The sequence below is a fragment of the Haplochromis burtoni genome, unplaced genomic scaffold, assembly GCF_018398535.1.
Source record: "Haplochromis burtoni strain Fernald_Lab_line unplaced genomic scaffold, NCSU_Asbu1 Contig_307, whole genome shotgun sequence".
NCBI lineage: Eukaryota > Metazoa > Chordata > Actinopteri > Cichliformes > Cichlidae > Haplochromis > Haplochromis burtoni.
In genome coordinates this window covers 509,394-531,159 of record NW_024582668.1, presented here as the reverse complement: position 1 = coordinate 531,159, position 21,766 = coordinate 509,394, and the positions used below count along the sequence as shown (strand labels likewise).

The window sequence follows — 21,766 nt, the reverse complement described above, 5'->3', positions numbered from 1 at the left end:
CCCAAGAGCACCCCCTTTCCTCCTCATTTTTAGCTTTAATAGTAGAGATTTTTTTGAGTGTGATGATGCTGAAAGTTTGGTGCAACGCATCATCCTAGTTTTATGTGCAAATGTCTTTACATTGTGCGTACATTTACATTTCTGTGTGTATTTGCATACGCGCATGGATGGAGGGGAGCGGCAGCTTTTTTCTCGATATGCAGAATATGAAACCTACTGAGAGCAAACTTTTTAATTTCATTCCTCTCCGCCGCCAGTCTGCCAAATTAAGGGGGATTGAAATGTGTTTTTTTCATCAACAGCAGACTTTAAGACCAAACTGTTATCAGCTTATTCATTTACTGAGCCCTGAAAGGGAGTTTGAGCTCAGCTAGTTAGGGGAGGGATGGGAACTTAATTATTGTGGGTGCGGGTATGGTGAGAGACCAGAGGAATACACGCTCAGCGTTGGAGCAGATTGTGAATGATCACCCTCGGGCTACCACCAGAGCTTCTCCTCTTTAGATCTGTGTTGACAAAGGCTCGGAGGCCAGCTTTTGGTAGGGTGTGGAGGCTTGGAGGGGGGGTAGCCTTTGTTGTTGACTTCTTGTCTTTTTGAACCCTCTCCTCCCAACCACCTGTCTCCCATCGTGTCTGATTATCAAAGCTCTAAAGCTGAAAAGAGTGCATGCTTCAGACTTTGAATATCATATTTGCAGTTCTCCCCTTGGGGAACAAAAATAAAGCTTTTTGGTGGGAGGGGTTTGGTGAAATAGCCTGAATCATGGTCATAGACCATCTTAGGGCCACAAACTCAAGTTCACAGAACGAGGAATTGTTGGAAGCAGAAGGGATTAAGGAGAAGGGTTGCTCTAAAGAATCAGGGTATTGTTGCAGCCTGCTCATCAAAGCGTAAAGATTTTTGAAAGAACGAATGGGGCTTTTATGGAGATACACTGCTGACCTCCCGCTCGATCGCACGCACACAGAGAAATATCATTACATTTGAACTAAACATTTTGCTCCCCTGAACTTTCCCCCACAGTTTTTTCCACAGTTTTCTTCTGCTCCGTGTTTACATCTGACGGAATGCTTATAAATAATTAACAGATTTAATGCGTTAACTCTGAAGTAATGAACTGTAACCCTCTTATCTTTGTGACATTAGCGGTAACAATTTGGTTTCTTTGTTTTCAGAGCCAACTGTTTCCTCAATTTCTCCTGCGCTTGTCTTAGATCGTTTGCCAGTAAAGCATGGTGGGCAGTGTTTCGGTCATTTGATTTGCAGCTTTTAATTCACACGCTGCGCCTGTGCTGATATAACCATTGTGATCCTAAAAAGTCATCAGCCCTGCTACGTTTGTTGAGGATCCACACACACGCACGCACTCAAGCAAACTTTATCCTGCCCATTTCTGGTTAAGGGCGCAGGTTCTTATGCCTGCAGATTATTCACGGGGATTTCATTCTAAATGAGGTGAAATTATTGCTCTCTGTGAACTGGGTCTTTCAGAAGTCACTGCCAGAGCTTGAGCTACTCTTTTTTGTTTTTTGTTCTGCTTCCCTTTTGTTGGTGTGCATGGCAGAGTAACCTGACCCTGGATGTGACAGGCGCTCAGCTGAAAGAAAAAGCCATTTTTAGCAGTGATTTTAAAGTGCATGTGTGTGTATGTGTGTTAATGATTGTCACAGACTTGGTTTAAGGTAGAAAATCTGCATATGTTCTTATTCTGGATTCTTTTTGCAAACACTTGGCTTCCTTATGGATGTTTCATATTGACAAAACGAGAGCCAGACTGATTCTGGATTTTAGAGGCCATTGTCGATGATTAGACTAATAAATTTCGACATTAATGTATTGATTGATTGTCTTTGTGTACAATACAGTTAGGCCTATTATAGGTTAACTTTCTTTAAACTATTCCAAACAGTCACTTTTAGTCCAATACTTCGTGCAAAACATAAAAGACAATCAGCTATTTGAATGAAGCAATCAGATGACGATCACCTCACTGCCTCTAATTTAGCAGGTGAGAGCACAAATGTAACAGGTGGTTATGCTGCTGTAAAACTAGCAACACAAGTTCCTGGATAGCTTGTTAGTTAATTTGCTGTTGCTAATTATACCCGTAGCGGTAGCCACATGTTAATTTACAGCAGTGTCTCTCACAGTCATAGTTTACAGTGCAGGACTCACTTTCTACAGCCTCTGAGGAAGAGTTTGCATGCTTCTGTTGTGTAACTCTGCATATTTGCGCTTTCCAGGCCTGGCTTTCTCCCTTGCTGTGAGTGTGTGAAACTATTTTGTGTGGTCACTCAATAGTGCTGTAAATGCCTGCATGCACAAACACCAACACACTTTGATGTCTTTGACCACAAGTTTATTCAGCATTTGAAGACAGTCAAGTGAGACAGGACTCTGCTGTGTGTGTGTGTATATGTGCAGGGCTTTGTGTACATGTGCTGCATGTCAATGAGAAATGCACATAAACTCAGCTCCAGGTCCGCTCCTTTCAAACACTCCTACTCGGTTGTCCTTCTCGGTCCTCTCCTGGCTTCCGAGTCATCTGCAAACATCGTTAACATACTTGGTGTGATGACTGTCAGCCTCTCCCAGATGGCAGTGGTGGATGTTTGCGCAGGACTATTATCAGCTTCAGCACACGCTCAGTCATTCAGATCGCTTCAGCTGAACAACAGCCAAATTCAAACATCCCAGTTCATTTTTTCCATTCCAGATTTATCCTCTCTCTTCAGTCCTTTCCGACTTGGGAGTGTCCTGTTCTGCTCTGTCGCTTACAGAAGACTGAAGTGTGATGAAAAATTATGGTGAGATGAGTGCTTGTGGGGCAGAGAGGGGCTACATTTGGAGTTTCTCTGATGTTGGGGGAAAGGGAGCGTGTAGCTGGTGGCTGGGGAGAGTGTACTCCTGCTGTTTGGGCAGCCCTTTTGTCTCCTTAATGACCCGGCCACGTAAAGTTAGCTGCTCTATTCAGAAGGCATTAAGGGTCATTTTACCTGATGACGGCTGTTTCCCCAGTCACTTGCCTGGGGGAGGGGAGAAGCGTGTGGGAGATTTGTGTCCACTGGGAAACCATGATGCATTTTGGAGATGGTTGTTCGCCATTTTTGCAACATTTTACTTTGTAGTTAGAGAAAAATTGCTTACTACTCCGTATTTGCTCAGTTAATGTGATGATGTTGTACTTTACTGAACATTTGGAGAATTTTCTTTTCACTTCCCTTCCCCCTCTACACAAAGGTCAGAGGTCAGGGTTTAGTTGCGCCACAGAAATCCAGAATCTGGTAGGGATTTATTTCACTTAATCTTGCTGAAATGAATGCTTGAACCTGGATCTTTCTGTTGAACGCCGACCTCGTATAAGTTGCTTCCAAGTTCAGAAGCATACATTGCTGTAGTTCCTGCACAGATTCACTTAAAGCATCTGTTGTTCCACTGTGTCCTTCATCAATCATGCTAAATCAAGTTACAGAGACATTTATAGGACAAAGGGACAGGAATAGGAAAAACTAAGCTTTCAAAGTTGTGGCAGAAGCCCAGAAAGACATTACATTTGTTTAAGTGGGCTACTTAGACATTGATTCACCCTCCATAAAATGTCCCAGATACTTTTTGAAGTTACACACATTAAACTAAAAAGCAGAGGTCCAGTCTTGTAAAGACCAGCCAGATTTTTGCCTTTCAAGTAAAACCTCACTGAGAGAGCTGTTTCTTTAGTTGTCTTGTTTAAATTACTGTAGTATGTTGTGTTTTGATGCTATGCAAGTACCAGATGGGCCGCAAAGTCAGAGAACATACAAGTGCAAATGCATGGTTGGCACACTTGTTCAGTTTGACATCTCTCCGTTTTTTCATTCTCAGACCTCACGAGCATCATGTGAGTCCAGGCAGAGTTTAGGCACAGTTTCAGAACTCATCCGTGTCTTCCCTAGTAACATGATCACATGACCGTTCAGATACACTGGGCATGGCTGTGTTAGTCGTGTCAGAGTAAACAGGAAGCAGAGGGTAGGTTTCTCAGTTGTGATTAATCAGGAAAGGACCCGCAGTGACTAATGAAACCCAATCACTTTAGCGATTTTCAGTTTCTACCTGTCAAAAGTGCAAATTGACTGTCTGAGTATCCTCATCGTTGCGGGAGATTTTTCAAAAGGTCGATTTTCATTGATCTAAAAATGCTTTGCATGCTGACTGAAGGCCAAAACAGCGTCGAAAAAAACTTTGTTTAAAAACCGCCCATTTAAGTGTCGACAAGTCCTATTTTATACAAATAAATAAATGGGGCTATCGTGGCTCAAGAGTTGGGAGTTCGTCTTGTAATTGGAAGGTTGCCGGTTTGAGCCTGGACAGTCTCGGTCGTTGTGTCCTTGGGCAAGACACTTCACCTGTTGCCTACTGGTGGTGGTCAGAGGGCCCGGTGGCGCCAGTGTCCGGCAGCCTCGCCTCTGTCAGTGCGCCCCAGGGTGGCTGTGGCTACAATGTAGCTTGCCATCACCAGTGTGTGAATGTGTGTGTGAATGGGTGGATGACTGGATATGTAAAGCGCTTTGGGGTCCTTAGGGACTAGTAAAGCGCTATATAAATACAGACCATTTACCATGTATAAATAAACCGAAATAAAACTGCTTTAACCTGGGTATTTCTGGGGAGCATTTTGTACACCTCACATGGATGTAGTAAGTAAGGCACGATGAACCTTCTCATTAGAATTCAGATTCCAGCTTGTGGTTAAGTGCTCCACTACCTGCTCCGTGGCTGAGAAATTGGCACTTAGGTAATGAAATGCCCATCGCTGACGGGGGTACTTGATTGTGCTGAGACTGCGAGAGGGGGGCCAAGTGAGAGGGGAATGGGAACTAGCGCGGGGGGCAGAGCTGGGGATGAGCCCAAGTGAACATTAAGCACACAGCAGAGAGTTGGAGGAGAATAAGTTGCGAGGCTGCTGCTGCTGCTGGCACAGATACATCACCAGAGGAAGGGTCTGACAGGTCTACTTACAAAGTATGCTCTCTCAAGGATGAAACTGGGTGTAGGTTGGAAGCTCTGCACAACGCCAGGAGCTGGATCTGCGAAGCAGATGTCATATTTATTTATTGCTAAAATACTGACAGCAAACTCATTCCCAGCTATGATATTTTTTTTTCATCTGTTAATGACTAGCAGTGCTAGGTTCAGTTGATAATTGCAAATAACACAGCAGTGCAGGTGCTAGAATGGTGTAGGAAGACTTTACAGGTGTTTAGTTCATCAAGGCCAAATAGATACAGTCCAAGAATGTGGGTGTCACGGCTGGTGTTATCCTATTACAACACGGTCATGGTTTTTACCGCCTACTACTCATCGTCTGCCTATTTGTTATTTCTTTCTCCTTCACCTACGGATGGCCCAACCCCTTCCTCAACTTCCAAACCAAACACAGTTTATGAAAAGCAGCCCGTTCATTATCTTTACAGCTTCCGCACTACTTTGGTTCCAGTTCCAAAAGGTATTGGAAACTGTGACCTTTGCTCCTGCTTTTGTCCGTCAGTTCTCCCCAGCATTGTCTGCCTCTGTTACATTCATGCTTCAAAAACTAAGCAGGCATTTCTGTAAGTAAAATGACAGTTGATTTCTTACTAAGCGCTTCAGTGGAAAGTGAAGGGCAATCTTTGATTAAAGTCCCTCTAATAAGTAACAGCTCAAGTTAACAATGAAACCTCAGTTGGCCCATTTAGTTGGGTATTTGCACTTCTGCAGTCATGTCGTCATGTGTTGGTGCATCACATCTTAGTTTTGAATAAAACAATGCCGAATACTCGGCAATCAGTTTTAAGTGGGATTGCAGATGAAAATTCTTGGAATTCATTCATATCGTTTTCGTGACCAAGTGTCTCAAATTATCAAAAGTATCAAATATATCAAAAGGCAAATGAGAAAAAGTCTCACTAGAAAAAGCCTAAAACAGATGGTGTCTGACGTATTTGGGTTTTTTTTTTTGTTAATCAGCTGCTGCCATATGAGCAGGCTGAGGATCTTTATTGTTGTGCAGTTAGCCAAAATTGTAATTAATATTTTGAAGCTGCCACAGATTTATAAACCTCCATTTCTCCAAAATGCCTTTGCTTGATTTACGTTAATTTCTTTCTTTAAGTCCTAGATTCTCTAAACTACAGCTGCTGTAATCTTGACTTTGACTGTTAGTATTACTTTTTGTTCTCTGGTACTGCAACGTTAGCCCTCATGACCAGTGCGCTATTGTTCTCCCAATTTCAAACGCCAGGGGTGAAATTGATTGAAGCAAGCATTCGACTCACTAAATTGCTATCTGTAGGGTGGAGGTTTAAAAATCCTGTGTTTTGGACACAGGTGTTTTCTTAGCAACAGATGGGAGAGGGACTTAGAGAAGAAAGGGACATCACGGAGCCTGGAGATCACTGAGAACAAGGTTGTGTTTCCAGGCCATCGTGTTCAGGAAAAAGAAACTCCCTTAGCTCCATCCATCCATCCATCCATCCATCTTCATCCGCTTTATCCGAGGCCGGGTCGCGGGGGCAGCAGCCTAAGCAAAGAGGCCCAGACCTCCCTCTCCCCAGCCACCTCCTCCAGCTTATCCGGGGGAATACCAAGGCGTTCCCAGGCCAGCCGAGAGATATAATCTCTCCAGCGTGTCCTGGGTCTGCCCCGGGGCCTCCTCCCGGTGGGACATGCCTGGAACACCTCACCCAGGAGGCGCCCAGGGGGCATCCTTGTCAGATGCCCGAACCACCTCAGCTGGCTCCTTTCGATGTGGAGCAGCAGCTGCTCTACTCTGAGCCCCTCCCGGATGGCCGAACTTCTCACCCTATCTCTAAGGGAGAGGCCAGCCACCCTTCGGAGGAAGCTCATTTCTGCCGCTTGTATCCGCGATCTCGTTCTTTCGGTCACTACCCACAGCTCGTGGCCATAGGTGAGGGTAGGGACGTAGATCGACCGGTAAATTGAGAGCTTCGCTTTTACACTCAGCTCCCTCTTCACCACGACGGACCGGTGCAGCGTCGCATTACTGCAGCTGCAGCCCCAATCCGTCTGTCGATCTCCGGCTCCCTTCTCCCATCACTCGCGAACAAGACCCCGAGATACTTGAACTCCTCCACTTGGGGCAGGAACTCATCCCCGACCCGGAGTGGGCACTCCACCCTTTTCCGGCTGAGAACCATGGCCTCAGATTTGGAGGTGCTGATCCTCATTCCCGCTGCTTCACACTCGGCTGCGAACCGTTCCAGTGCGAGCTGGAGGCCCTCACCCGATGAAGCCAACAGAACCACATCATCCGCAAAAATCAGAGATGAGATTCTGAGGCCACCAAAGCGAAAGCCCTCCGCCACTTGGCTGCGCCTAGAAATCCTGTCCATAAAAATTATGAACAGAACCGGAGACAAAGGGCAGCCCTGGCGGAGCCCATCACCCACCGGGAACGAGTCCGACTTATTGCCGGCAATGCGAACCAAGCTCTTGCAACGGTTGTATAGGGATCGAATGGCCCGTAGCAATGGGCCAGACACCCCATACTCCCGCAACACCTCCCACAGGACACCCCGAGGGACACGGTCGAATGCCTTCTCCAAGTCCACAAAACACATGTAGACTGGTTGGGCAAACTCCCATGCACCCTCAAGTATCCTGAGAGGATAAAGAGCTGGTCCAGTGTTCCGCGACCAGGACGAAAACCGCATTGTTCCTCCTGTATCCGAGGTTCGACTAGCGGACGAACTCTCCTTTCCAGCACCCTGGCATAGACTTTCCCAGGGAGGCTGAGGAGTGTGATCCCCCTGTAGTTGGAACACACCCTCCGGTCCCCCTTCTTAAAGATGGGGACCACCACCCCGGTCTGCCAGTCCACAGGTACTGCCCCTGATCTCCACGCAACATTGCAGAGGCGTGTCAACCAGGACAGCCCTACAACGTCCAGAGCCTTCAGGAACTCGGGGCGGACCTCATCAACACCAGGGGCTCTGCCACCAAGGAGTTGTTTAACTGCCTCAGTGACCTCGCCCCCGGAAATTGGCGGGTCATTCCCCTCATCCCCAGACTCTGCTTCCTCCTCGGAAGACGTGTCAGTGGGATTAAGGAGGTCCTCGAAGTATTCCTTCCACCGCCTGACAATTTTCTCAGTCGACGTCAGCAGCGCTCCGCCAGCACTATACACAGTGCAGGTAGAGCACCGCTTTCCCCTCCTGAGACGCCTGACGGTTTGCCAGAATCTCTTCGAGGCAGTCCGAAAGTCTTTTTCCATGGCCTCTCCGAACTCCTCCCACACCCGAGTTTTTGCTTCAGCCACTGCCCGAGCCGCATTCCGCTTGGCCTGTCGATACCTGTCGGCTGCCTCCGGAGTCCCACAGGCTAACCAAGCCCGATAGGACTCCTTCTTCAGCCTGGTGGCTCCCTTCACCTCTGGTGTCCACCATTTGGTTCGGGGATTACCACCACGGCAGGCACCAACCACCTTGCGGCCGCAGCTCAATGCAGCAGCTTCGGCAATGGAGACGCTGAACATGGTCCATTCGGACTCAATGTCCCCAGTCTCCCTCGGAATGCTGTTGAAGCTCTGCCGGAGGTGTGCGTTGAAGATCTCGCGGACTGGGGCCTCTGCTAGACGTTCCCAGCAGGCGTACCGTCCGGTGCTAAACGGTACCGATGCGGTGAGATTCAAAGGTGCAATCCGTCTTAGAATGGGAATAGTCATCTTGTGCAGCTAAACAGGAACACGTCCTCTCATCTGTGCCACTCTTGGCTTTTACAGGCTGCCATGAAGAACACACATGTGCCAACCTCATGCTTTTCGACCTACTCTAGAATTAGACCAGTGAGGGTGCTATCAACACGCTATGACAGTGCTAGCAGCCTCCTCTCGTGTTACCCGATACAGCTAGATGCTCGGTCAGCACATCTATGATAGGCGCTCTGTGCAAACAGGCATCTGGTGAGGTTCACAGATGGCTACGCCGGATGAAACAATATCGGATTTCATCGATCCTCACAGTGCAGCTGAGTACTTGCAAGTACAGCATTTGCGTGCCCAACTGTAGCTGGACTTATGGAGCTGTCACGACCTCCTGGCTATAGGATAGAATGATTCAAGAAATGACACAGCTCGGTGCACTGTGCGTGTTATCGCGTCGACTGGCATCAGACCTACCCAGCACACCCTCACTACGCGTTTAGGTGCACCAGGTCTGTCCAGCGTCCTCCCCCGCCACCTGATCCAACTCACCACCAGGTGGTGATCAGTTGACAGCTCAGCCCCTCTCTTTACCCGAGTGTCCAGAACATATGGTCGCAGGTCTGGTGATACGATTACAAAATCGATCATCGACCTGGGCTAGAGCGTCCTGGTGCCACGTGCACTTATGGACACTCTTATGTTCGAACAGGGTGTTCGTTATGGCCAAACTGTGATTGCACAGAAGTCCAATAACAAAGCCACGCTCAGATCAGGGCCCCTCCCAGCCCCCGGTCTCGCTGTCGTTACCCACGTGAGCATTGAAGTCTCCCAGCAGGACAACAGAGTCTCCAGGTGGAGCACCTTCCAGCACCCCCCCTCCGTGTGGAATAACACATACGGTTTGAAGGGATGTGTGAGGATGAATCTCAAGGATATTTCACAAACTATGCTGGAAATACAGAATAAACTCATCCTTAAAGGCCACTTGATGCTATTTGCTTTGCCTATGCAAAATATGTGGACACGCCTCAAACCGCACATGTACCTTAAATATCCTTGTATTTTGCAGCATTTTGAAGATGATTTGAGGTAGGGCTGATGAAGCTCTGAAACTGCTACACATGTATTGGAAACTTAAGAAAATGCAGTGTTAAGTTTGACTTTGTTTGGATGAGCCAACATCTTAGCTGATGCCAGCATGTTTGTGACAGTGCATTGGTTAAACCGATACAGCAATACAGATTTACTGTCTGCGTAAGATCCAGATATCTGCTGTCAATGAACCATGCGCTCAGGCTTAATGGCAGGAGCTCTCGGCTCATTTGTTTTCTCTCATGCTTGCTCACTGCTTGCAGTGGGAGGCAGCATTTGAACTGAGACTTGGCGATAAGTCGCCATGATTAAAGGGCGGAAACACAGGTGCAGTGACTCAGTGTTTGTTCATTTGGATTTGTCAGTCGGTGGCGATAAGAAGCAAGGAGGGTTGGAGCGAGAGAGAAGGAGAGAGGCAGAGAGGTGAACAACATGTTCATTAAAGCAGCTTGCTAATGATTTACAGACACTTGAGAAATGCAGTCAGTGGAGTTAGTGAGCCAAAAAAAGGAACAGAGGGTGAATCAGAACGGCTCTGTTTGTCTTGATTCTTGGATCTCCATCCACTGTACCAATTAGCGTAATTAAACGTCCAGAATTTCAAACAGCCATTATGGCTCTAAAAACTGTGCATTGTTATTATTTCTGCAGCTCAACATCAAAACAGAGGTACCGCGAGGTGCCATACTTTTAAAGTAAAACATCAAAAGTAGTCTCATTATAGTCATGCATTCGCCCTTTCATGGAGAAGTTCAGGAGGGTGGTGCATGTGTGAAAATTGCTTATGTAACAACAGCTAGAACAAAGATTGCACAGGCAGAATTCAAATTTAAGGCCAAAATTAAGTTATGATGCAGTCTGCTTTTAATCTTGACTGACCATTTAACTTCAATATTTAAACAGCAGGTCCAAATATACTATTGGGTAGTTGCATTGCAATATCTGTGACCATAACACAAATAGACTAGAATGTAAAGCATCTGCAACACATGTTGTTGAGACACACCCTAGTATTCGCAAAGTACTGGACATGTTAACATTTTCATATTCCCAGTATTGATAGAAGGTATTAAATTCTTGCTACTTTTTTTATTTAAACAAAAGAGCGTAGTGGGATTGGAGAAATTTAATGGAGCGGTATTATTTCCCAATATTTTCTTTCTGTCATTTATTAATTCAGGAAATATAATGCAATGCATATCCCCCAAAAGGATATTTTATACACTGAAAACTTTTAAAATGAATGTTCCTGATTTTCAACTCAAATTTTTAATAACCGAGTACCTTTGCTTGCAGCTTCACACAGATAACTATCTCTATGTGTAATGAAAAATCACTTGTGGAATTATTGTCTTGGAACTGCAGAAAGCTCATAACCCCAACAGGTTAATTCAGTCAGACCACTTGGGAGGACAGGTCTCATTTCTAATGTCTTCCATAACCTCCTTTGGTGTGCTGCCCACTGGACTGTAAGGCAGAAACATGAGCCTTTGACATCTGGTTATCATTTCTCAACATTTTAAATTGGATATTGGGATTAGCCTGGGCTAGCCATGTGTCCCTGGGCTCACAACTGATGTAACTGGATTGCTTAGCTTGTAGTGGGCAGAGAATCCCTCCTGACTCCTCCAGGGCTTATAAAGCAATCCCTGCACTTTCACTGCACAATAATGAGCAGCTGCAAGGCTCAGGTTCAACCATGGGGGTTAAAGCCCAAAGCTGAAGCATCCACAACCACCACCAGCCTGGACTGTTGCCCAGACAGTAGAGTGGACTGCTGTCCAGTAAGCCCCTGGGCTACAAACACAAATGGTTCAGAAGAATAAAAGACAAAAACCAACACAATTAAACCTCAAAAACCCTTTCAGTATCCCTCGGGTTTAGTCTTGCTTTTTATGAAAGCGAGGCATCTCATTTGCTGTCAGATTAGCCATCCCAGTTATAGATCATTCCACATGAATTTCTTTACAGGACCAGAAGGAGCGCCTCAGCATGAGCGTCATTATTTCATTGCAGTCTTCATCTTCTTGCTAAAACAATCTCTTTTTGGCATGTTTTTCTCAAAGCTCTATTTCTTTACAAACTGTTTTCGGCAGTTTGCAGATAATCTCTGAGCTTGAAGGATCTGGTGTACTGAGTCACAATACACAACGCTCAAAGATAGCGAGGCAGAGACTCTGCTTTTATTCTTTTTCAACAGGCTGTAAAGCTCCGTGAACGACTAAAATCTGCTTCTGATGTTAGTTTGTGTTGAAGTGTTCTAATTTGCTTTACATGTTTACCATTTTTCCCTTAAATTGCTTTATCTTCCGTGTCTTCATTTCAGTAAAGGCCTTACCTCATCCATCAAAGGAAAATGTACTTGAATTTACAGCATTCGGCTTCGGAAAAGATTGATCGTGGCAACGGCAAGAGCAAGAGTTTCTCAGATGAGATGAGGATAAATCGCAGCAATGGTGATACGGAGACTAAATGCAAACAAGCCTTCTCTGTTTTGACTGTAATAGTCTATCATCAGTGTTGATGTAAAACATTTCTTCTACTGAACTCCCTTATCACCATGCAGCATGTGACATTATGACATTATGTTGTTTAGTCATCCAGAAAAAACAGACAACTTCATACAAATGATCTAACTTGTTTTCCAAACCCTGGCTCCTACAATTATGTAAAATATGAAAGAAATATGTGAAGTAATTTGCAACAGCAAACAGTATTTGAAAGAACTATGAAAAAAAAAACAAACAAACAAAAAATAAAGTTTGCATGTTAAAGTTTGCCATCCATATCTTCCCCTTATCCAAGTCAGCATTGGAGGGGGTTGGATGCTATTCCAGCTGCAGAGGGCGAGAGGTGGGGTACACCCTGGACAGGTCACCGTTCTGTTGCAGGGTTAAAACAGAGAGATATTTATGAGCAGCTAACTTAACCCTAATAACTGCAGTTCTTTGGACTGTGGGAGGAAACCGGATTAACCAGAGAGATCCCAGGCAAACACGGGGAAACATGCAAACTCCACACAGAAAGACCACATGACGGATGATGGATTTGTGAGGCCGCAGTGCTAGCCATCGCATTGCTGCCCCTGTATAGCTACATTTCTACCAAAAATGTCCACACTGAACATATCAGCAGTGTATAAGTGTTAACAGCATACCTGTGTACACTACAGTGGTTCAATAAAATATGCCCTTGTACTTCTGCATATTAAACACTTTTATGGTTTTGCTAAGGTAACTGCAGCATTTAGTTAAAGCTGGTTTAACATGGGAAGAGTTTTCAGGCACGTATTTAAAAAGGGAAGGTCATTTGGAAGAATTAAACTTGATTTATTGAGATCTGACGATTAGACTCCAATGACCAATCATGGAAGAACAGAATCCAATCAGAGTCTAGACCAGGAGCGGGCAACTCCAGGCCTTGATGGCCAGTGTCCTGCAGGTTTTAGATGTGTCCTTGATCCAACACAGCTGATTTAAATGTCTAAATGACCTCCTCAACATGTCTTGGATTTCTCCTGAGACCTGGTAATGAGCTAATCATTTGATTCAGGTGTGTTGACCCAGGGTGATATCTAAAACCTGCAGGACACTGGCTCTCGAGGCCTGGAGTTACCCACCCTTGGTCTAGACACTGGTGGTGGTGAAGATGAAGATGGAGTTTTGGATGGAGCTCTGAGGTGCAGATGGGGAGGAGGTGGGTTGCACGAATGAGAATCTGAATAAATGACCCAGAGCACAGATTTAAACCATATGGAGTCAAGCCTGATTGGCTCAAAGAAGGTGAGCAAGAAGATGATTGGACTAGAGTAATGATGGCAGTATTGAGATTGACAGTAACAAATAGACTAGTAGCCAAACTCAGCTGATGAGTAATTACAGATCTTTATTCGTAAGTGTAATTTAATCTTGCTAAAACCTTGAATTTAACCTACCTTAGGTTAACCTTAGGTCCTTAGTATGCTCACCATCAACCCTGCTGCTGTTACCAATGACAGCGTCTTATTCATACAGAAAAAAAAATGTTCCCACTGATTATGTTTGGCACCCAAACATAATCGGAAAAAACAGTTTGGTAATATAGGGGCATAATTTCTCAGAGACAGTCAGGTTATTGTTGGTTTTTGTTGTGTAAATAGGAATCTACAAATCCTACATGACTGAAGAATGATCTGCGCTTTCATAAATACACGTGTACTTCTAGATTGTGACTCTTCATTCAAGTTCCCTTAGAGTGAAACATTTCCACCCTGTGCCAACTTGAAAATGCCACAGTCACCTTTTCTATGAGTAACCCTTGTTAGTAGTGTTGTGCTGCTTTTGAGGCCTTGGGTAACCATAAGAACACTGCTGTCAAACTTTATTAACCCCCGGCTGGTCACGATCCTGTTCTTAACAGCTGCTGCATAGTGACTCACCCCCACTACATCCTTTCCAGCTGACCCTTTCTGGTGGTGACCTAAAAAGGTTTCTTCTGAACATCCCATCCAGTGTTTCCATAACTTTTAAACTTCTTTACAACTGGTTCACTTGCAAAACTAGGAAAGAAAAACCAAAAAGAATAAGATTTGGATTGTTGTTGCAAAGGGCCAGAGAGTAGTGCTGTAGCTCAGCTGGTATCTACTTAAATAGCCTATGGCATTTGCTTCCCCTGTGTACTTCAACCATCCAGTATCTGGAAACACTACAAACCAGAGCCAAGTATAGGCTGGCAGCACTGTTACCTAATACGATGCAGATTCGGAAAACATATGGTCCCACTGGGTAAAACCTCCAGAGCTCAGAGAGGAAATCTTTTATTTTCAACTCACGAAAGTGGTCTAACAGCACCTGTTAGCTTGTTAGTTTTCCATTTCAACTGCTGTTATTACATTACACTGAAGTTCTGTGAAGACTAGCTGTTTAGTTTGCACTCCAATCTGTTTGCTTTTCCTTTACCTTTTAATGCTGCCGTATGTTTCTAATCATGTGGAGGTAACCTACATGCATGAAATCATGTAACTCCCATGTGATCTTAATCACAGCGCTCCCAGTGAGCTTAAGCCAATGAGATTTTGTCTAACCGTGTTGAAATGAGGAATAAAAACTATAATTTTCAAACTGTTTTCACTGGATTATTAGCTTAAGCAACTAGTCATACGTGTTTACTGAGAAGAAAACTCATCACCTTTCTCATTCCAGCTTTGCTTATCTTAGGACTTTGACTGAAGTTTATAAATCCAGACTAAGATGTTTGTTTTAAGGGAGCCTCTATAGTCGAAGTGTGACTCAGTCATGGTATCTGTTGGTGTCTCCTGTTAGTCGTGTCTCAATTCAGGAAACTTTCCAACAGCTCGGGGGGTCAAACAGACAGATAAGAGACGACAGTGGCCATAGTAATGAAGATGCAGGTATCTTTGACCTCTTAAATGCTTTGTTATTGTTAATGCCTTTTTGTTTTACAGCAACATTTTGACCTCTTTATCTGAGTTCAAGTGTTTCTGAAAAGGTTTCTGAAACATGTTGGCCTTGGTTGATTGCCAAGATCTACAACGGTGCAGTTCTTCTCATTTGCATTATTTATTTCCCTTATTGCAGTTTTCATATGCTAATCCAATTAGATTCATCTGGAACGGTTTGTTAATTAAACATACAACGAAGAATGAAACGTAGAGCCCGTTCTGCTCTGTGGGAATCTTTTTGAGGCTGCAAGCACCTTTCCTCGCTAGAAACAAACCCGTGACAGGCGCAATGCTGGAGATCACGGTAAAGTCGTGATACGCAGCTCATGCTGTGTAATTATACGAGTGCTGCATTTCCCTCGGCTGCTCATTTAGAAAACTTCATTGTCATGTTAAACCCTCATTAGCATGACAATGACTGACGTGATGCTAATGATATTAGAAATTAGCAGCAATTCAGCCATCTGGGAGCCATTGTTTCAGGCTGCAAATAAGTGAGATCAACCTGCTCGCCTTGTAGCCTCTCTCCTCTGCTGGCTGCTCCTTTCTCTTCCCACTTCTTTGCAGGGAAGGTTTTTATGTCTAGTCTTAAAGAGTGAAGGATAGGGATAGAAGATGTACCTATTGTTTAGGTTTGATTTGCTCTGTGAAGCACAGTTTGTGTCATCACTTGAATGCCCAAACATGGTCAAAATACAGCTTCTGTACAAGGGAGCATCCTTGATTTGTCTGGCTTAAGTCATTTTGGGTGTTACTTTCTAAACAAAGTTGAGAACTCTTCAAGCTGTAATGAAAATGGTACTGTGGCTTGCCAAATATGTGACCGCAGTGTCTAAGATAAGCACTACAAGATGAAGCCAACACTCGGGGACTCTGCAGTGTCACTCCATGATATATTCCGACAGGCACTGTCAGTTGCATGCCTCCACTTGAATCACTGCTTAAATACTGCAGTGTTAAAAATAAAAAATAAATTTCCTGATGGATTCATCCATCCATTTATTTTGTGGAAATGATCTTCACAGAAGTGTCTCTTCACACTGGGGGAAGCATAATACAAGCTGACAGATTCATCATAGGTTTGATTATTAAGACAAAAGTGGTGCGTTGTGTCTGACGAAAGGATTAGAAGCATTTTACATGCCTGTCTTGATTCAAACGCTTTTGGATCCCCTTTCATAATCCCTTTCATTTAAATAACTAATGAGAGGGATTCTGTCTGGACTCTCATGCATAATGTTTTTAAGAAGCCTTCATAATTATTGCAACTGGAATTGTACCTGAATGTTCATTATCTCACAACAGCAGTGAGGAAATGCGGCAATAACTCAGGCTGACAGCGTATCAGAGGTGCTCTCTTCCAAACGCTGGCTTTACCTACAAACACCCTGGTGCTGTTCCTAGTAAACTTCAATCCAGTGCAGCGCTATTATCAGCATTATTGGCTGGCCCGACAGAGGTTATTCATTAGCTTTAAACAACTCTGGTCATCCCCTGTCCTTCGTGCTGCTATTTCAAAGGCACCTTGGGAGTCATGTGAACAATACCAGCGCTAGTCATGGCCGGACAGCACGTGTGTGGTCCTGTCCTAGTTGTAAAAGTTGCCAGACAAAGCTCTTCACATGCACAGACTTTGTCTTGAGCAGGTCAAGCTATTTTATAAGTTGGATGGATCTGTTTGTTTATGGTTGAGAGAGAGGAATGCAGTCACAGTGACTGTGAAGTGTTTTGTGTGACATGGATTTGGACAAGGTTTGTTTATAGTAAGCCTTGTTACTGTCTGATTGACATGTGAGGCATGTTTAAGCTTTGGCACTCGCCTAGCCGCCTAGCTATAGGCTGTATTTCTTCAATCTAGTTCTAGTAGGAAGATATCAATAAGCTGTGCTGTGAAAAATCTTTAATGTTGTTTTTCTGGGGAAAAATTCAATAAATGAGCAAGGTTTGAAAGGAAGCCTTTTAATAAGCTTTCTTTGTTTCCTCTAACTATGTGAGGGTGACTTTCATCCTCCAGAGGAGAAGAAGAGACCGCAGCAATCCAGCAGCTGCTTTTCTCCAACACTGATGGAGATCGACGTAGGCTCATCGTTTAGGCAGCTCAGGCGATGGTCCTTGGGCTTCTCTGTTACTGATGCGCTCCTCTCATAAAGTCAGCTCCTCTCACTTGATGTGAGCGTCAGCCGTCTTTTCTATTCAGAGGAAGAATGGTCCCTTCAGCTATGCTTGGGGAGACAACTTCATCTTCTCACTGGTAATTAGATAACAGGCACTGCTTGCTGAGGAGCCAGAGAAAAGCACATTGGACCCACAATAAATGAATCAATGACACTGTATCTCCATTTGCTGGGCACTGAGGGGACAACAAGGCGAATGGAATGCTTTAATGGTAATGCAGTGGCAACCTGGGTAGTGGAGGCAGGGGCATTCAGATTTTTCCTTTGAGAGTCTTTTTCTGCTTACAAGTTCTTTTGTGCCTCCACCAGTTGTAAAATATGCAATGAGAAGGTTAATTTTGTCGCGTTTCTTTGGGACACGGACACACAGGAAGTATTCTGTATGTGGCTCAAGATTCCTACTGGGAATGGGAAACTCTGCCCTGGGCTGTCCATTCACTCAGTTTTATAATTGCTGATGGATTGCTCTGGCTATGTCTCTCCAACAAATGAATAACACCAATCTGTCAGTGTCAAGATCCACAAAATGGAGAAATAAAGAGAGAAAAGTGATTGATACGCAAAATAATCCACATTTTATCAAGTGAACAGACAGTTGACATAAAAACAACCTAAAAACAATAAAGCCTGACAGGTAGCTGTCTGACTTTTTTTTTATCTGGCCTTTAAGTGATGACGTGATGAATCCTGCTTCCGACACAAACTACTCTGCGTTTAATAAGGCTGTGGCGTATTTAACATGTTTTAATGCTTTGTATCTTGTTCTATTTAATCTCAGCAAGCCCCTAAAAACAGTCAGTGATCACTGTCTGCCTCTCTCGGTTTTTATTACTGCTAATCATTTTAAAGCTCAGTTTTTAAAACCTTACGATGTAACTACAGCCAATGCAGCAGTATATTAATGACTAACCTCGTATTGTGGATGGATGGTCCATTTACAGCATCCTGCCATGCGATTGCATCTGTCCATAACCATCTGGAACCCTCACGTTAACTTTTATCGAGTGGAAAAAAGTTAGCGTTCATCCTCCAGCTTCACTGTTTATATTATGCTAACATAGCTGTGTTGCTAGAGCTGTACGTCTTAATTTGATTCGGAAATCTCTCGGTCAGAACATGGTATATTATATTTAAATGGAAACTAGCGAGCTAACTCCCTGCTAACTTCTAACTCCATTAAATTTCATAAATTCGGTTTTCCTGGATGCCTGGATGTTAAACTTAATTGTTACACCTGGTAGAGCAGCGACGCTGATCATTTTATTACAGATGAAAGGATTTAGACAGTTTTTAACTCTCAGTGATGCTGCAGTGATCGTTTGACTTTGGGACCTGAAGCGGAGTTTGGGCCCAGGCACAGCCAATGACGTCATGAAAAACACAGAAAGCACACATATGTTCCATTTTCTGGACAAAAGTGACTTTCTGGAGGTGAATATCGGCAGACTGTTACAAAGTCAGAATCGAAACAGCTTTCTGAAGCCTCTCCTTGTCGTTATTTGTGCCAGCTTTCTCTGTACAATGCGGGCCTTATTTAACAGAATACCTGTGTCAGGGTTCCTCTGCACTCTGATTCCTTTGCAACAATGGGATCCTTTCTCATTGCACTCCTCCCTCCTTCACTCTGTTTCCCTGCCGGGCTGGCTTTTTTGTAGAAACATTCAGGAAAACCTCTCATCTCTGCCATGTTTCATTCCTGTAGGTCAGTGTCATTTGCTACAAGCGCAAATTCAGAACTGATTGCTGAACCGATGCTGCCATCAGCACAAGATATGGCCTATAAAGAAATGCGAACATGCAGTTGCTATGCGTGAATTGTGATTTAAGGATGCTTTTTTGGCTCTCGGATTGATTTGTGGCTTGTTACCGGTTATTCCCCTGGGAGAGCTTATCGGCATTGCCACAAACACCCGCTGGAGCACAGATATGCATGTAATCAGCAGGGACACGCACAGGAAATCATCCTGATTCATCTGTAAAGTATTTTAGTTAGCTGTCAGTGAGGTTTCAGCTGCCAGTAAAGTTCGCTCATGTTTCCTCTGTTTGGTCTTTTGTTGTATCTGTGTAAACTCAGTATATTTTCACTGTCTGAAACTCAGCCCTGAAGGCTAAAAACTCTAAGGTAGATGCAAATACACTCTTGTTCTTAACAGCGTTGCACTGTAACCACAAAACGAGTGCAAGAAATAATGAACAGACCTCTAGATTCATTTTTTGATAACCTTAAACTAAAATTGCACTGCCTCTGGGAAAATTAAACAAGGACTTACACAGATCGCTAAAAGCACGAGTGCACATTAGCGATTTTAAGAAAGCACGGCAATAGAGGAATAGTTCAGTCAACACCAGCAAATTAAACGCTTCAACGTATAATTAAGACTACAATAAGAAGAATATGGCTTTGCTTTTGCCATGATAAAATGTTCAGTTCCCACAGACACAAAGCCCAACCATATCAAAAGAAAGCTGTATAGCGTCTGTTCTCTGTCTCAAATGGGTTGATTGAAAGCAAAGTTTTGACAGTCTAGGTAACTAAGAAGAACTGACAGTTACTTAAAAGTTGAAGCTTTGGGTTTTTCCATCACCCAAGAATTCAGAAACAGAAATATTGGGGAGAGCCTGTGGCTAATACAAGATCTGACCCCAATTTCAATTATTCCTCTGCCTGACTGAGAAAGTCTTTGTTTGATGAACCCTCTTTATCTCATTGAGTTTCCAAGAGGCTCGTGGCTGCTCTGATGAGCCACTCTCTGCTGTGTGTATAGGGGAGGGAAATGTATTTTGAATAATGCATAGGGTTTTGTGTGTGTGTGAGAATTCGTGAAGAAGGCATCCTATTCTACTAACTTGACCCAATTTGGGCTGGTCACATGACCTCAGATTGTGCACACATCACAGTGACTGGTGGGTGTCAACCAAATTTATATTCTATAATGAAAAAGAATCACTCTCACACTTGGTCTTATGGCTTTAAATGTTTTCCTAGGGTTTGTCTGCTCTCACAAAAGTATTAGGAGGCCAGATACAAATTGATCAGAACAATTAAAGACAATTAAAGACTTTACCTGACGATTTGGGAAACTTTGTCCATTAACACATAGTTATGTCAGACACTGACATAAAGGTAGAGAAAATATGTGCAAAAAAAGAAAAGAAAAATGTGGGGATTTTGCAAGATGGATGCAACATCACAGAGGCACGAAAGTTCTCATCGGCAGAGGTCAAAGGTGAATGTCCTGAAATTGTAGGGAGAGTGAAGGTTTTGGGCCCTGAGGTTAGGTAGTCCCTGAGGCTGGCAGTCTGTAGTTACCATAGATCACACATAAAAACATGCATGCTCACACACAGGCACACACCACTAATAAGTAGGTAACAGAACCACAGAAACAGGCCCACAGGTGCAAAAGCTCTCACTACTTTGCATTTTGTACTGAGGTTTCGTACTTGTTATTGAAGTTATGTGATTTTTCATGCACAGCTTGTTTATATAGAAAACTTTCAGGTACAATTTTGAACTTAGTTAGAAAGTCTTTGAATCACTTTTTCCCTGTATTGAAATGTTTACATGTATTTTTATGATTATTTGATGTAGGAGAGGGACATGAAGCATGTTTACATTCTTTTCTTTTCTGCATATTCTGTTCTCTGCTTTTTTAACTTGTGAGCACTTGACATGTTCATACCTAGTACTAGATTAGTAGTAAGATTAGCACTCAAACTCACGCCAGTAGTAGTTACATATAACATACTAGGGCAGGGCAATATGGCCAAAAATATTTATCACCATATATATTTGAAAATTTGAGATAACGATATAACTGACGATATAATTGATGTGAGACAAAACACTTTACAACTCCACAACTTTATTAGTGCAAAAAAACCCCAAAACATCAATGTATTTTAACTTAAACAAGCAGCTGCTTTTTATGTGCATTAAAGCTACATAAAAATTTTATGGTGCAAATGCAAATTCCTTGCTGACAATTTAACCAAAAGGCATTTCCAGTGGAAATGGGCTGACATATCCTGAGCATAACCATGTGTAATAATCACAAACCTTAAAAAGAGGTTATACACAGACAATATGGTACTATTATGTTGAAGCACAGTGCGTATTACTCTGCGAGGCTCCCGACTACGCTAGCCTTAATACTCTGACAATGCATCAAGCGGTGCGGCTTTGTAGCTTAGCAAAGTTGTACTAAAACATTTTTGACAAATTTTCGAGCGCCGTGTACATAAAATCGGTTCAAGGTCAGTAAAAACAACCAGAATTCATACATGAGAATTATAAGGGGCACAGTTGATTTTTCAGAAAATCAAAGGATTTTAAGAGCAACTTATTTTCCGAAAAACACGGTAATAACGACGGCCCG

The 21,766-nt window shown here is 43.6% G+C and overlaps 1 protein-coding gene across 6 annotated transcripts in view; it reads left to right on the top strand.

Moving 5' to 3' along the window:
• agrn (agrin) overlaps positions 1–21,766 on the top strand; it is a 261,810-nt gene that overhangs the window by 15,521 nt on the left and 224,523 nt on the right. The gene's annotated exons all lie outside the window — the stretch shown is intronic.